Here is a 14,404-nt window from a genome sequence, read left to right on the forward strand (position 1 = left end):
GAGAGCAGGGAAGGCTTCCAGAGTCTAGAAGAACACAAATGTCAAAGAATCATACCAAGCAGTCGAGCCAAGACTGAGAAGCCAGTCAGGAATTGGCACAATACAGTACACCATAGGAGAAAAGATCCTCAATAGGAAGTCAGAGGACCTATGTTCAAGACCTATCTCTGCAGTTTAAAGTCAAGAGAGCACTAGCATTTTTTGTTGCAGGACAGCAGGGACACTTCTTGAGTAAAATCTATTGTACAAAAAAGGAGAGCAGTGAAGAACATTAACCACACCTCTCCCAAGATCAGACCTCCTTGGAAGCACCGAAAACTTGCAGATCCGCAAAACTAGCCAAGATGGCAGAGTGAAAGCAGTGACTTGCTTGAGCTCTCCCCCAAACCCCTCCAAATACCTATAAAAAGTAGCTCTAAACAAACTCTAAGGCAGCAGAACCCACAAAAAGCAGAGTAAAACAAATTTCCAGCCCAAGACAACCTGGATGATTGATCAGAAAGGTATATCATGATGGGGTGGGAGCGGACAGCAGTGCAGTGTGGGGGCTCAGGTCACAGTGAATATGGAGCAGGCCTCATAGGACTGAATAGTGGACAGCTGTGGCAGTTTTCAGACTCCTCGATTCACAATGCCAAAGACAACTTAAAAGGTCAGTGGGAAAATTTTATTTCTGCGGTGCTGAGAGAGGAACGCAGGGTCTTAGATCCAGTTCCCTGAGAGTGTGGCTGGGGAGTCAGCTGCCTCCTGAGCTTCCAGCCCACAGACTGAGGGGGAATCCAGTGACTGATCAGAGAGGGACTGCAGGGATCTCTTTGCTAGTGCTGAGGATCTGAGTCACAGTTCTGGGCGGTGGTCCTGGGGTGCTGCTGTGTGGAGCTTGTAGTGGCTGTGCAGAGACAACCTTCCTCACAGCTACAGGACAGAAAGGAGTACTTGTGGTCACTAAGAGACCAGAGCACAGGCCAGGAAAGAAGTAAAACCTCATCCTTTATCATAGCACCTTGGAAGAAGTGAAAATTTACAGGTCCCTGCAAGTATCTCTGAAAACAGTTGTACAAACCCCTGAAGCTTGGGATAGTACATTCTCCACATTGGAAGCAGACTCTTACCTTAAGAAAGAGCTTAAAACTCAAGTAATTGGCTGAGATCATTAGCAAGCAGTGTAAAAAGAGTCAGATGATATTATCTTACTTTGGTGACAAAGAAGATCAAAATATACAACCAGAAAAAAAAAAACAAAGTCAAAACTCCTACATCCAAAGCCTCCAAGAAAAATATGAATCAGTCCCAGGCATTGGAAGAGCTCAAAAGGGAATTTGAGAAGCAAGTAAGAGAAGTAGAAGAAGAACTGGGAAGAGAAATGAGAGTGATGCAAGAAAATCATGAAAAACAAGTCAACAGCTTGCTAAAGGAGACCCAAAAAATACTGAAGAAAATAACACTTTAAAAAATAGCCTAACCCAAATGGCAAAAGAGGACCAAAAAGCCAATGAGGAGAAGAATGCCCTAAAAAGAAAAATTGGCCAAATGGAAAAGGAAGTCCAAAAGATTACTGAAGAAAATACTTCCTTAAAAATTAGAATAGAGCAATTGGAAGCTGGTGACTTTATGAGAAATCAAGACACTGTAAAACAAATCCAAAAGAATGAAAAATAGAAACAATGTGAAATATCTCATTGGAAAAACAACTGACCTGGAAAATAGATCCAGGAGAGAGAATTTAAAATTATTGGACTATCTGAAAGCCATGATCAAAAAAAGAGCCTAGACATCATCTTTCAAGAAATTATCAAGGAAAACTGCCCTGCTATAAGTAGAACCAGAGGGCAAAATAGAAATTGAAAGAATCCACAGATCTCCTCCTGAAAGAGATCCCCAAAGGAAAACTCCTAGGAATATTGTAGCCAAATTCCAGAGTTCCCAGGTCAAGGAGAAATATTACAAGCTGCCAGAAGAAACAATTCAAGTACTGTGGAAACACAATCAGGATAACACAAGATTTAGCAGCTTCTACATTAAAGGACCAGGGCATGGAATATAATATTCGGAGGGCAAAGGAGATAGGATTACAACCAAGAATCACCTACCCAGCAAAACTGAGTATAATCCTTCAGGGGAAAAAATGGTCATTCAGTGAAATAGAGGACTTTCAAGCATTCTTGATGAAAAGACCAGAGCTGAATAGAAAATTTGACTTTCAAATACAGGACTCAAGTGGAACATGAAGAGGTAAACAGGAAAGAGAAATCATAAGAGACATATTAAGATTGAACTGTTTACATTCCTGCATGGAAAGATGATATTTATAACTCATGAGACCTTTGTCAGTATCAGGGTAGTTGGAGGAAAAAAATTGTATGTATGTATATGTAGATAGATAGATAGAGGGCACAGGGTGAGTTGAAGATTAAGGGGTCATATCTGGAGAATAAAATTAAGGGATGAGAGAGGATTATACTGGAGAAGAAAGGGAGAGTAGAATGGGGTAAATTATCTCACAAAAGAAAAACAACAGAAAAGTCTCTTACAGTGGAAGGGGAAACAGGGGAAGGTGAGAGGGAATGAGTGAATCTTATTCTCATAGGATTTGGCTTAAGGAGGGGATAATATACACATCCAATTGGGTATGGAAATCTGTCTTACCCCACAGGAAAATAGTGGGGGGAAGGGGACAAGAGAGCAGGGGGATGAAAGAGAGGAGGGCAGATTGGGAAAGGGGTTAATCAGAAGTAAATACTTCTGAGGAGAGACAGGCTCAAAAGAAAGAATATAATAAATGGGAGGGCAGGATAGGATTAAGGGAAATAGAGTTAGTTTTTCACAACATGTCTACTATGGAAGTGTTTTGCATAGCTGCCCGTGTGCAACCTACATTGAGTTGCTTGCCTTTTCAATGAGGCTGGGTGGGGAGGGAGGAAGGGAAAAATTTTGAAACCTAAAGTTTTAAAAACATATGTTTAAAAAAAGTGTTTTCACATGCTAATGGGAAATGAGAAATATAGGAAATGGGGTACAGAAGTCTATCCTGCCCTACAGGAAAATAGAAGAGGAAGAGGATAAGAGAAGGAGGGGAGAGATAGAAGAGAGGACAGACTAGGGGAAGGGATATTTAGAATGCATGCCATCTTGGGGTGGGAGGAGGGGTGAGATGGGGTAAAAATTTGGAACTCAAAATGTTGTTGAAGTAAATATTGAAAACAAAAAATAAATAAATTTATATTAAAAAAAAGACACTGAAGCTTAAGACAGTGTCTCCTCGCCCCAACATTAGCGAAGCCCAACTTTACCATGGAGTTCAAAGTCAAGAAATGAGCTAGAAAAATAAGTACATAAAAAAAATGACTATAAAAACACTAGTAGGGTAGCAGTGAAGACCAAGACATAACCTCAGAAGATGGCAACAGTGTGAAAAGAGCTACAAAGAAAACCTCAAAGAAAATTGTTCATTGGACCAATACCAATAAGAATTCTTGGAAGAGTTAAAGAAAAAAGATAAGAGTTTTAGAAAAAGTTTGGAAAAGAAATCAGAGTTATGCAAGAAAATTATGAAAACAGAATTAACAACCTCAAAAAGATTCAAAAAATGCTGAAGAAATAGCCCCTCAAAAATAGAATCAGCCTAGTGATAAAACAGGCACAAAAATTCTGTGAAGAAAAGAAGTCTTTAAACAGCAGAAACGCCAAATGGAAAAGGCAGTACAAAAATTCACTAAAGAATCCCTTAGAAAGGGGGGGGGGCAGCAAAGTGGAATAAGTTGTTGTTAAGTCATTTCAGTTGTATCTGACTCTTTGTGACCCAATTTGAGTTTTTCTTGGGAAAGAAACTGGAGTGGTTTGCCATTTATTTCTGTAGCTCATTTTACAGACGAGGAAACTGAGACAAAAATAGTTAAGTAACTTGCTCAGTGTCACACAGCTAATAATTGTCTGAGGTCAGATTTGAATACAGTTATGCCTGACTCCAGTCTTGGCATTCTATCCATTTTGTCATTTAGCTGTCACAGTTGGCTAAATGGAAAAGAACATACAAAATCTCACTGAAAAAAGAAAACATTTAAAAATTAGAATTAGTATAATTGAAGGAATGTCCATCAATTGGAGAATGGCTAAACAAGTTGTGTTATATGGTTGTAATGGAATATTATCATGCTATAAAAAATGACCATTCTGAAAAGCAGTAACAAAATTTACCTGAAAGACTGTACTAATTCTAAAGCATAGCTTCAAAGCTGCTACACTTGGCAAGTACTAAGGTTGATAATCCTACTTGTTCCAAATCATGGTTATGGAGAAAATAAAGAAGAGTTGTGGAATTGGGAATATAGTTATGTTAGCAAAATTGGCCTTAATTTAATTGTTAGCCTTGTTAGCAGATATTTAAACCAAAATATAAATAATGAATTTTATACTCATTCTATGAATGACAGGTGAATATCAGCTTTAGGCCTTTAGTAGACAGATAGGTAGATATGGATATACACATTATACACACACATATACATATATGGATATATGGATATACACATGTGTGTATTTATGTTCACATGTATATGTGCATATGTGTATACATACACTGAAATAGAATTAGTAAACCCAACAAGCTAGCACTAAAGGCAAATAGCATATGTGCTGTTTCCATCATTCTCTGGTTGGAGACATCTAAAAGACATATGTAATAGATTTTGTTCTTGTTACTGTTGATTAAAAATTCAATATTTCTCAACATGGGCTTTTAAAATTCTGTTTGTTGCTTATACTTTAGGGTTTTTTTGTTTGTTTTTTAATCAGTAGCTGGGCTCAGAGGCAAGAAGTCTTCAGTTCATATTCTTAAATATCTGATCATGTGACCCTGAACAAGTCACTTAACCTCTCTTTGACCAGAATATTCTGTTGAATAAGGATTTCTTAAGCTGAAGACCGTGGATCAAGAGTCTATGCATAGATTTCAAAGAGTCCATGAATATCAATGAGAAGAAATACAGCTCCCCCCCTCCCTAAGATGTCATTTAAAATCTTGTGTATTTTATTTTATGCACTTTAAAACATTATTTTAAGAAGCAGTCCATAGGCTTCACTAGAATGCCAAGAGTCCATAACACAGAAAAGGCTAGGAACTTCTCCTCTAAGATAACTGTCCTAGATTGTTAAGGGGAACTTACAACCAGAGAGTACCTTACATTGAGGTAATCATAGGTTCAGTAAAACATGTTTCAAGTGAAATTTACCAAAGGGAAAAACTGAAGCAATTCTTGAGGCAAGTGACCTGATAATAAAGAATGGGTCAAATGGCCCTGTGTCTGGCCAGAAGACTCCAAATTGAGGGGTCATTTTTATAAGCATAGAACAAATAACAGAGGAGAAATTTTCTTATTAACCCTCCTCATAGAGGTGAAAGATCATTATAGGTTGCATCAAAGGAAGTAGACATAGCCCCAACATGTCAGAGGACCAATGTCTTTGTAAATTTACAGGTCTTGGCTACAACTTGAAGTTGCTGATAAGGGAAGCTTACTAGCCACTAGGGAATTAAATAAGGCCACCTTAACTGTTTTTTTTTTTTAATTTGGTTAGGCAATGGGGTTAAGTGTCTTGCCCAGGGTCACACACCTAGTAAGTATTATGTGTCTGAGACTGGATTTGAACTCAGGTGCTCCTGAATCCAGGACCAGTGCTCTATCCGCTGTGCCACCTAGCTGCCCCTACCTTAATTGTCAAAGGAGACAAGCTCAGGTTGTTCTGGCTTTTCAGGGATACTCCACAAATCTCATTGTCCTGGCTTCAGGGTTACCCCACAAACCTTTCAGGAAATGCTCATTTAACATTTTGTGAGAGTATTGAGAGTGTTTTCTTTAACTAACAGCAATTGTGGGAAAGCTTAACTGTTATTATCTAGCTAGAGAGAGGGGGAGGCTAAATTTTAGCACAGAGAAGAGGCCCAAGCCTGTTATATAGCATACAGAATATGGTTGTAGAATAAAATCACAGAGGAAAATCAAATATAACATACAATATTAAGAATTAATTCCCTCACATGCAAAACAAAAACCTAAAGAAAGACAAAGTATGCCTCATAGAGATGATTGGGGGTCTGGGGAGCTGGTTTACTTCTCAATAATATACAAGTCAAGCCTCTCTAAAACTATGAGTTGCAAAGCTGCATAGAGAGTTTACACACCAGAAGTTCACTACACAAATAAAGCAATGAAATCACAGAGTTATAGATGTAGCCAATATGTGTGGATATTTGCAAGTACATGTGCATTTGTGTAATATCTATTTATCTGTCTATCTATCTATCTATCTATCTGTCTGTCTGTCTGTCTGTCTGTCTGTCTCCACATATACATATCTACACACATATAGCTATACATATATCTGTATCCATTCATCAAACAATTCCACAATTTTCAAATTCTATTGCAAAAACTGTTTCATGAGAGAGATAGTCACATATTCAGAGAAATTCTTTCCTCTTCTAGAGATTAGTCTTGAATATATGAGAATAACATGGCATAATAGATAGAAAGAACATGCAAATACATGCATACAAAATGTACACACACATAAATACATAGTCATATATATCATATAAATACATAATTTTAATTGCTCCTCCCTCTCTGTCTCTCTTTATTTCTGTCTCTCTCTTCCTGGTGTAGGAATTTGTCATTCTGTAGTAAAGTGTCTTACTTACTATTGAAAAATAGAGGCATAATTTAACAAAAGGCATAAACTTTTTATATTTTCACGCACAAAATTCTGAAAATATTCACCTTTGATTAAAGATCCAAACAATGGGAAAATAGCTCAAAATAAGATGTCTTCATTTTCTCAGAGAAAATGAGAAAAAAAAATCTTTGATTTGGGTAAACTACAATATTGGTTCCATTCATTATAATATCATGCAATGTGAGCACAAGCAAAGGATCTACTTATTGGAGGCTTATTATAATTGCATTCTCAGATGATTCAAAAACATGTAGAGGATGCCTTCTCCCTACTTGACCCTTAGATGGTTATTAAATAAAGGCAGTTGAGAAACATAGAGTGGGGTTCAACCTCTCCAATGACAGGTGTCACAAAGACACCAATGTAACTAGAAAGTAGTATTCTGCCATTTTTATGATACAGTTTTAGTAGCTGAATATGAAAAATGTGAAAGAGCTTGCTGTAAATCAGCACCAGCCACCGCTACACATTTGTGAGGACAGACTGAATATCAATTTTCAAGGTCTAGCAAATCAACAAAGAAAGCTGATAAAATATACAGCTCGACGGTGCATGATATAGTGCCCCAACATGATGGAATCAATGTAACACATAGCATCTTTTGCCTCCTCTTATCTATTTTTCTTGTTATTTCTCCTTGATATATATTGCCAGTTGGATATTGCAATCACTGGTAGCTGGAAGCAAACAACATTTGAAGTACAAATGTTGCTGTCTAGGAGACTCTGCTCCAAAGATGCCTAAAAGTTTTCTGCTCAAGAATGTATGAGTGAGTAGCCAGGAAAATAAAATTGGTATCCATCCTCTAAGAGTGCCAGTTGTACTGGTCTTTAGATTTAATATTGACAAATAGCCCAGTAAAACTGGGAAAATATTTCTTATCAATGATATAGATTCACAATGTTCAGGTCTTGACCATCTCATTATTTGTGGTTTCCATTGTTATCTGTCTTTGATGCAACATTTATTATTTCAATGTATAGGGTTTTTAAAGGAAAATATGAATTTTAACTTGGTCAGAGAGTAACTTAGCTATTTAATATAAGCCTGAGTCTGTAACTCATATATTCAGAAGTAATCATTGCTCCAAGTACTGGTGATTTCCTTGGGGAGTACCAATACAAATTCTAGCTTCTATAACATATTTGATAAGTATTAGAGAGCTGCTTGAGGCTCTGTAAGGTTAAATGATTTGCCTATGGGCAAGAAGATATAAAGTAGGAATTTGAATGAATATTTTTTTCTGACTTTATGTTTTTTTTATGATCATTAGCTTCTATTTTCTCTGCAATGTAGGTAATGAGACAATTTTCTGAGGGTCTTGTGGGCAGCTACATACTACTAATGTTGCATTGGGCATTATTAATCTAATCATTGGTCATTTTTATTATCAGTATTTTTAAATTTTATTTGTTTTGTCATAGTATTTTGAGAGGATTTTTCTAAAATACTTCAGTACTTGAAGGAAGTCATTCTTGCTCTGGCTTCATTTTACCCTGGTCACTGATTTGACCCTTTAATTGACTAGTTCAGTACAAAATGTCTTTCATCTTTGAATCTGATGAAAATTTGAAGTCTTTTATCTTTTATCCATTCATTCCCTACCAGGCTTCTACTCTGAGTTATTCTCAGCTTTTGTCTTCCCTATTATTACTCCTGTCATATGAAGTACCACTAGACACAATCATGAAACTATGCCTAACTGGGTGCAATGGAGATTCTTCTTATTTATTCTCAACTGGACACTCTTGGATACAGTATAATCATTTTTCTTCCTCAATTAGCTATCATGGTCCTTGTAGAAGCTAATACAAATCTTTATACTTTATGTTAAAATTATCACATTTACAAATGATTTTAAGGTTTAGCTTATGTCTTTCACAATCCAGGGCTGTAGATATATCTTAATTCACACAACTTCCTTAATCTCTTTCATTTTACACCACATACGTCACTTTTATAATCCTGAGAATGTTATTATTCTGAGTAAACTCTTGCATTAATAGGTAGAAAATAGGAAAGGCCAGATATTTCAAGCCATATGCTTGAGGCCTATTGGATTATTTGGTCATAAGGATGATATGAACAGTCTACACAGCCAACATTTTTTTTAATCTTATTACCTCCAACATGAGATATACCTATGATATATTGGAAAGAGAGTTGGCCTTGGTGTATGAAAGATCTGAATTCAAGTCCTACCTTTGACACATACTTGAGCAAATTACTTAACCATTCAGTTTTTCAGGTTCCTGTCTAAGAATATAGATTATATAGTTAGTGGGTGTCAATCTACAATGGTAAGGGGTTCTTCACTGAGAAATCTCTACAGAAGGCCTGCACAATTTGGCAGTAGTTAAGGACCAAAATTAAAATAGACTAAATTTCCTTGGGCCACAGATAGGTTTTTAGCAGCTCACTTTCCACTGAAAAGTATAATTGATTAAAAAATTTCTTGAAAACATTTTTATTTAATCAGGACATAATCCAGAAACTGCAATCAGCAAACACTTCTTTATGAAGTCACCTTCAGGAAAAGACTTCCCAGCAGCAGCAATTTCTTTAGATTTTTTTTTTTTGTAAATCAAAACAACTCTGAGGCTTTATCTCATAACCAGGAAATTGTCAAGGATGACAAAAGACAGAAAGAGTCAACATTGGAGGGATGGTAGGAGGTCAGGCTTGTTAATACACTATTGATTAAATTGTACATTGTTCAACCATTATGGAAAATGATTTACAATATGAGAAAAGTCCCTAAATTCTTTGTATCCTTTGATCCAGACATTTTATTACCTGGCATATACTCCAAGGAGATCAAAGACAGAAAGGGCTCATGCATGCCAGTAAATTTAAAGCAACATTTTTTGTGGTAAAAAACAAACAAACAAACAAAGTAGAAATAAATGTGTGCCCATTGGGGATAAACAAATTGTGGTATATGTGTGTGATGCAATAAATGTTATTTTATAATAAGAAATAACCAGTATGACGAATTCAGAGAACATAAGATGACTTGTATGAATTGATGAAAAAGTAACAGGAAAATAGTATATACAATGACTATAATCATGTAAACAAACAAAACCCCCCATTAAAATGAAGCCCAATTCTGTATAATTGTAATGACTAATCTTGGCTCCAAGACTAGATGAGGCAGCACCTCCCTTTTTTCTGTAGAGATATAGGGGACTATCAAGGAAGAATGTTGCATACAGTGCCAGACAAGGTCATTGTATTGGCTGGGTTTGTTAACTGTTTTTCTTTTTCATGAGAGATCACATTAAGTGATAGAAAGGTGGGAAGGAATGAAGGAGGACATTCCGAAATGACTGTGATGTCAAAAGCATCAAACATTATTTTTTTTAAAACAAAATAAATTGAAGTGCTTGGTGAAATTATAAGGTTTTTGAGCAGGGGAAAGGGGATTCTATGACTAAGGGTGAGGTTCAGTGATGATGACTGCTCAGAGGAATGAGAGCTGTGAAGGTTGGGGGCTCACTGTCAGGGGTTGGACTAGTTTCAGTATACTGTGTGGTGCTCGGGAATCCTGGGCAACTCTAAGGCATGATCTGGGGCCCCATTAGTTACTAGCTCAGCCTCTGCTGTAGGAAATCCTCTTCCCAAAAAGTCCCCAAAAGATCTAATTTGTTTTATGCATTGCCTCCCAGTCTCCACCTGAGGTGGTGATTAGAAAGAGGTTGGAGACCAGACTGGTGTTCCTAGGAGTCTCCAAGAACTCTAAATTTGAAGTCAGAAAAAAAGCTTCAACTTGGCTTTGGTTCTAACTTTGGGCAAGCCCCTTCCTTTTTCTGGCCTCAGTTTCCCCTTCAGTGAATTAAGGTAGTGTAGTATAGTGGTAAAAGTATCAGGGAAGGCAAGTATTCAAGTCTTGCTTTTGACATTGACTAGTTATATGTGAGTAATTTAACCTCTCTCAGACTATTTTCTCACCTGTAAAATGGGGATAACAACCTGTAATACCAAGAGAAAGCTCCTCATTGGCTACCAGTACATTCTCAATCTGTTTTTAATCTTATTACCCCCTTGAAACCCCATTTTCAGCCTCTCTTCCTTTGCCCATGGGCCCACATATCAAACCTAGCCTGATGAACATTCCCCCAGGGATGCTGTCTCTGAGCTCTAAATCTGGAGTCAAGGAGCTGCATTAGAATTGGCCTCTGCCATTTATTATCTTGGACTATCTTTTACTATCTCTTTACTTCTCTGGGCTCCAGGATCCCTATTTGCAAAATGAAGAGGTGGGACTGGATGATCTTATCTCCAAGGTCTTATCCAGCTCCAAATCTTAGGAGCTCCTTTCCTTAGTAAGACAGGGGCTCAGTTGGTCCAGGCAGACTGGGTCTCTCCAGGAGCTAAGGCACCTCCTGCAGCAGGACCTCATCAGACCAGACACAGAGACAGATGTAAGCAGGAGACAGACTCACAGACACCAGACCCAGATGTGTGGGACCCAGGGAATCAGGTGGCATGGTCCAGAAGCTCAGATCCAGGACCATCTTTTATGGGGTGAGGAAGACTAGGACCTTCCTTTGGATCCTATGGAACTTAGGAGGCAGCGGCAACCAACAGAAATATAGAGACAAATGGGAGACAAAAGACAGGGGAGAGACACAAATAGGTGGGAAGGAGAAACCATCATCAGGAATAGACATAGCCAGCAAGCACAGGAATGGTCTGCTCTTCTTCAGGGTAGGCAGGAATATCTGTGCCAGCCCAAAGTACAAAGCCACTCCCAGTTGTGTGTCCCTGGTGTAGCCTGATCTTGTCCATCGTTCCAGTTCTCTGTCTTGATGCTCCTGGGTCCTAAGCCTGACTCTTACCCAATTCAGCTCTGTAAATAAGGGTCTGGACATAACAGAGCTGTCACTTCTCCCTTTCCCAGACAGACCTGCCGATGCAGGAGAAAGTCTGCGTGACTTGGGTGAGAAGAGGAAAAGGTCTCCAGACCTCTTGAAGTAGCTTCAGTTTCTGCAGGGTACCTATCCTCAGCACTGCTCAACGCAGTCTCTTGGCTGCATTTGCATAGGCCCAGATCTCCTCTTCAACATTGAATAGACTCTCTAATTGCTTGTGAAGCTTCTGGGTGTTGCCATAGTCATATTCTTTCAACTGTTGCTTGAAGACTGGGTTGGGATTGGCAATGGAGAGGACCACTTTTACTGCCCCTAGAACCTGGCACCAGCCCAGTCCCTAACACTGTCATCACACAGGCTGATACAATGGTGGCACTTTGGGAGATGCTCACGAAGTACCACACGAGGCAGGTCCCTCCACTGAGGTGACAGTAGTGGATGAAATTGATGCAGTCTTTGAATTGCTTCTTAATAAGGATTTCAGAGGTATCAGGCACTGGGATTTGAAGATGCATGATGTCCTGCAGCAAGGGCTGGGGGGACTCATGGATGGAGATGATGTACGTAATTTTATTCCTGCTTTTCTGTTCTGGGTCTTTGGCATCAATGAAGATGCCCAGATAGAGTTCAGGAAGAACCTTGTTCATGCCATTCCCCATGGTCCTTGCAGGCCAGCTGGCTGCCCCTGCCTCCTACTCCTAATCAGTCTCCAGCCAATGAACCTTAGTAGGTGCCTCATTTTCTGAGTTTACTTTCTAGAAAATCCATTGTTCCCCACTGAGATTTTTCAACTATTTCAACACCTTAATTTGTTTTTCATTGGTGTCCAATTTACTTAAGTTAGAATGTTTTGATTTGAAATGACGGCAAAGATTGTATTCCTTTGGAACAGCTATTACTTCTTAGCAAAAAAAAGAAAAGCATATAGTTTGTCTCATGTAAGTAAACAAATATCTGTTTGCCTGCTCTAGATTAAACATTCTATGTTCTGATTTCATCTTCCATTATTTTTTTATCATCCATTTTACAAAGTCACCCCCAAAACTTTAATGTTAGAACCAAAAAAATCTCCACAGCCACTGCTCACATACAAAGAAATTCTGAACTGTGTGTGTGATCTTGGAGAGAGCACCAGACACTCACGTAACTTTGAGGGTGGCCACACAGCAAGGGAGGGGAAAAAGCCCTCCTGTTGTTGCCACTCATTGCAACGCAGGCATCAGTTGGCACATGGCTGCACTCACTTTGTCCCTGTTCAAGGACAGTAATGACCAAAAACAGAGTGAAAAGGTACAACTCTTGCTTCTCTCAGACCAGAGAGAGTGATGGTTGGTTGCCATGGGTCACATGATGAACAGGAGAGAGTGCACAGTGGCAACCCAACCAACACATTACATGATGGGCCCAACAGTGACTAGTAGAAGACAGGTTAAGTGGGGCATGGACAAAGCACTTGTTACATCTTTACTTCCTTTTCATCCTCTACATTTTTGGGGGGCTGCCAGAAATCGTTTGGTGGGGTGCAAGTGGCCCTATGTTGTGCATGCCTGCTCTATAGCAATAAAATAATAGGTCCAGGTCTCTCCTTCCACCAAAATATTTTAATATGCTTTAATAAAAATGTAGTGTCCAGATTCAGAACAATAAATAGAATCCTGGAACCTGAGACCAATATGTTTGTGTCTGAGTCATGACTTTTGTTTTTGCATGACTGAGATAGAGTATCATAGACAAAAGTCATGGAAGCTGATGAGGCTGGGAAAATGAGAGAACAAGGATGTTAGAAGAAGGTAGAAAGTAGACATGAGAAAGACTATGAGCCAGGTACTGAACTTGCAGGGGTGGATGTGGAGAAAAAATAATATCTTGTAAGGCCATAAATGAAAGCAACAAGGATATAGCAAAATTGTAGTGGATTTTAAAAGAAGGGAATTGGTTACTAAATAATGGTAGCAGGGGTTCTGAGGGTGACAGTCTATCAATAAACAAACATTTCCTAAGTGCTTACCATGTGCCAGGCACTGCTCTAAGCACTGGTGATACAAAAAGGGGGGAGGAGTTCCTTCCCTCAAGGATCATACATTCAAATGGGGAAGACAACCTGCAGATAACTGCATGTATGCAAGATAAACACAATGTAATTGAAATGTAATCTCAGATGAAAAGCATCAGATGATGATGAGATGGAGTACCAGTGGGTTATAGGGAGCCAGGATTACATCAGCACCTCTGGGTAATATTCAATCTTGGAGAGAGTGCAGACATATGGAATCTTCAAGATGAAGCTTGATTTCCACAAGCAAAAAAAGATTGAAGGAAGGTGAGAGGAAGAGATCTAGGTTAGATGATTCTCTGTTAAAAGTAGAGGAGACTACCTCAGGTTATGGTAGGAAGGGAAGGCAGAGGAAGTTAGGAAATAGACAGAAATTTTGAAGATAGAAGAATGCAGGTGGGCCTCAAAATATATTCTGACTACAGGTATAGTCTTGATGGAACAGAGGAAAATCTGTTTCCTCTGACTTCTATTTTCAGGTACCCTATGCCTTCGAACTCTCATCCCTCTACTTCTGTGAGTACAGTAGTCTTCAAAACATGGGATAAAGGAAGCAACATCACTGCTTCTCCCCCAACCCCAAGTATCAGTGCCAGAGGCAAAGCAGCAAAGCTAGAACTGCTTTCTCCTAATAATAGGATTGTCCTGATCAATACTTATAGTAGAATTGTGCTTGCATCCTGGTCTTATCATATTAGGAACATTGCATTATTTAGGTCAGGGATGGGGAACCTGCAGCCTC

The 14,404-nt window shown here is 38.7% G+C and overlaps 1 pseudogene; it reads right to left on the reverse strand.

Moving 5' to 3' along the window:
• Nucleotides 1–11,619: 11,619 nt before the first annotated feature.
• LOC110214987 (dual specificity protein phosphatase 15 pseudogene) lies at nt 11,620–12,268 on the reverse strand (annotated as a pseudogene).
• Between the last annotated feature and the right edge of the window lie 2,136 nt (nt 12,269–14,404).

Source organism: Phascolarctos cinereus, unplaced genomic scaffold (genome assembly GCF_003287225.1).
Source record: "Phascolarctos cinereus isolate Bilbo 61053 unplaced genomic scaffold, phaCin_HiC Scaffold_726;HRSCAF=1367, whole genome shotgun sequence".
NCBI lineage: Eukaryota > Metazoa > Chordata > Mammalia > Diprotodontia > Phascolarctidae > Phascolarctos > Phascolarctos cinereus.